This window comes from Aphelocoma coerulescens, chromosome 17 (assembly GCF_041296385.1).
Source record: "Aphelocoma coerulescens isolate FSJ_1873_10779 chromosome 17, UR_Acoe_1.0, whole genome shotgun sequence".
Classification (NCBI taxonomy): Eukaryota; Metazoa; Chordata; class Aves; order Passeriformes; family Corvidae; genus Aphelocoma; species Aphelocoma coerulescens.
In genome coordinates, this window is record NC_091030.1 from 4254310 (window position 1) to 4257608 (window position 3299).

The window sequence follows — 3299 nt, forward strand, 5'->3', positions numbered from 1 at the left end:
AAAAAGTAGCTGGAAGCCCTACTCCATTCAATAGTGTTCTAACCTCCCCTTTGGTTTTGACAGTGATGGATTTTACCTTCTGCACTTAAAAAATCTTGCCCCAGACAGGTTCTCCCTGAACAGCCAAGAGAAAAATCAGCCTGTCTGTCCCCAGTTCTTGCTTTGGGGGACCCCAGCCAATCCCCAGCCACTGCTTCTCACCCTCATGCAGCTCTGGCCTAAGAAGGAGCAGGAAAGAATCAAGGAGAGAAGATGAAGGAAATATTTAGGAATAGGTGGTCCATGAGGAAGTTTGTGCCCGGTGTATGAATCAAAACCATGGCCCCAAGGCTCAAGGAGCGTTTGGAGAATTATCTCAGGGACAGGGTGGGATACTTGAGGCTGTCCTGTGCAGGGCCAGGAGCTGGGCTTTGATGACCCTTGTGAGTCATTCCCAGCTCAGGATATCCTATGAAAATTGGAAAAGCCATGGACACTGCACTGCTTCATCCATGCTGCTTTTGTAGGAACAAAGAGGGAATTGCCATAAAGGCTTGGCAGAGCAGCCCTGGCTGACACACCTGCCATCCCCCTTCAGGTGGGCTGGGTATCCCCAGTTCTGGCTGAACGCAGCCTTTCCTCTGCATTTCCCTCTCTGAGGGTGATTTTTATTCTGATTCAGCTTCTTTCCACCTCGTACCCTGCTGCAACTGTTTGCTTAATGCTGCATCTGAAGCAAAAGCATCAATTACTGACTCACTCACCTCACCTCCTGCAGCCCCTCTGGCTCTGTACCTGCCCCAGCCCTCCAGCTGTGCTAGGAGTTAATTAGGTGATAGCACGGCCGTGCCTTGGGACATTAGGAAAGGCATTATCACTGTGTTTTAACCCCACCCATATTTCTCTTGATAAATCTGTTTCCCTCTCTCACTTCTTTCCCTGTGCTCCTTCCTTTGACATCATAATTCTAGGGCTCCACTGGATCAGTTTTTAGAAGGTTTTTCTTCTCCTCCGCAGATACTTATTGCTTTGTCACAGCCTGTTTTACTTCAGAAATGTTTCTCCCGCTTCTATCACTTTTTTTTTTTCTTTCAAAAGATATAACTGCCAAAATGAAATCAAATTTGATGTAATTTCTATTTAAAAGACTGATTACAGGGGAAGGAGGAGGTTAAATGTCAATGAATGCATTGCTCCAGCTTTTATGAAAAGAATTTCAACTAATTGTTTCATATTATGCATAATTTTTCTATATAAAAATTATTAGCCCCCAGAATGCTCACCAATTTCTTTGACATATGTGACAATGAGTAAGAAACAACAAAAATAAAATACTTTTAGTTTAGAAATGGGATGTGAGGACACCATCAGTGGTGCCATGATTGTTCCCTATTTCCTAGGCTTGACAGGATCAAGAAGAGGGAAAAATTCCCCCCAGAACTGGGTCAGAACCTCCTGGATGGGGTAGAGGAGGCAGCAGTCCTGCCTGTGTCCCCTTAGAGCAGCTGAGGAGCCACAGCCCCAGTGTGGATGATGTGACCCAAATCAATGGGAAGGCTGGAAATTCAGGTAATTTAGTGTCTGTGTTTGCAGCATCTCTCTCACAACCACCTCTGCTGTTGCCCGGGGACCTCACCAAAACCTCTGCTCCCCCCTTGACCCCTGTGTGTTTGAAACACTTCTCCTCATTTGGCTTCCCCTCCACTGCCACCACCTCTTGCTTTTGCTCCCCCCTCCTTGTTCAATTTCATGCTGTGCATTGCACAAGCCTCCTTATCTGCTTGGTTGGTAATATCAGTTCATGCTTCCTTGTTCTGCTCATCCATAGGGAAAAAATGTGGTAGAAATCATTAGCCATGGACATCACAAAGTTTGGCCTGTCAAGGTGTGCGTTGGGGAAGAAACAGCAATTTTTCTCTAATTCAAAATGTCCTTGATGCTACAATAACAAGAATTAAGCCTATCTAGGATGCTGCCAGGCCTTTCTTCCTCTCCATTTTAAACAGGGAGCAGGGAGGAGCAAAAATTATTCCAGCTCCTCAAAAGCAACAACCAAAGTCTGCGCCTAAAAATGCACAAAGATTTGGCATTTAAATATCACAGCTGTAGCCTTCTTAGAAATACCAGAGATACATAATGAATTATAGATTGGGCCTAGCTGCAAAATTCCACCCCCTTGCTTGTCCTTTAGTGAAGTTCTGTTCTGACCCAGGGGTTTGGTTCAGATCCATCTCTAATTCTTAGTTTATTCCCTGTGTGATCCCTGACTTTTGCTGCCCTCCCCCAGGTTTAACTCTGAATGTTAATGAACTGGGAGGCATTGTCAAGCAAAGGGAGGTGATGCCAAGGCCTGAACATTTAGCACTGGAGCTCAGGGTGGGGTTACAGTTTGTGAAGCTTGGGATGACAGGTTTTGCTCCTTTTTTTCTTTTTCTTTTCTTTTGGTGTCTCTCTCCTGCTCCTGTAAAAGCCTTGTCAACACTCCCTAACACGAGTTTAAAATTTTAAGGTGTCCCTGGTCAGTGTTCATCAGTGTTAAAACTAAAGATGCCAAGAGAAACAGGGAAGATTTCCATGTCCAGCATTCTCAATACCAAACTCCCATTTTTTACTCCATCACTATGGACCAATTATTTTATTTATTATTCTTTTTGCAGACACCAGGACCTCATGATGTTTCCCACATCTCAGTATCTTGTCTATGTTTTTTCCCTCAGAAGTATCCCAGTGGTCACAGGAGGGAATAGCTGGGATGGGAAGGGATGTCTTGTCCAACCCCCTCCTTGTCTGGAATTCAGCCTTTCAGCCCTGCTAAACCTCATAATGCCTTGCTGGGGCTGGGGTGAGGAAAGAAAGGTGAGCAGCAGCTGCTAGGGTTTGGGATTTATGGCAGGGAAAGGAGGTTCAACAGAAGGAGAAGGTTTTCAGTCACTGTCTAAGTGAAAACTGAGACTGCCACACTTCCTCTGCTCTCTGCTCTGTTTCTGCCCTGGGACTTTTAATTATTATTTCTCGTTGGATTTTTTAAATCCCTCCTCTCTTAGTTCCATTTGTAAAAATGTCTCCTGCAGATATAAAAGCTGGATAAATCACTCACGACCTTCCAACGTCACCCTGTGTTTTCCTTCCACTACTGCTCTTGGTCCAGCCCTGAGCAGAGCCATGCACTTGTTTCCCCTCCAGGATCACAGGTTTACTGACTTTGGGACCTCATTTTCCTTTGGGTAGGGGTTTGCACACCCTTCTACCAGCACTGGCTGGTGCCCTTTCAGTAGCACTGGTAATGTTTGCACAGCCAGGACAAGACTGGGGATAGAAAA

General features: G+C 45.3%; 1 long non-coding RNA gene across 1 annotated transcript; it reads left to right on the top strand.

The window, feature by feature from the left end:
* Positions 1-939: 939 nt before the first annotated feature.
* LOC138119524 (uncharacterized) lies at positions 940-2922 on the top strand. The gene is made up of 3 exons (XR_011155533.1): positions 940-976; positions 1380-1548; positions 2637-2922. It is a non-coding gene; the product is annotated as an uncharacterized lncRNA (long non-coding RNA).
* Positions 2923-3299: the final 377 nt, after the last annotated feature.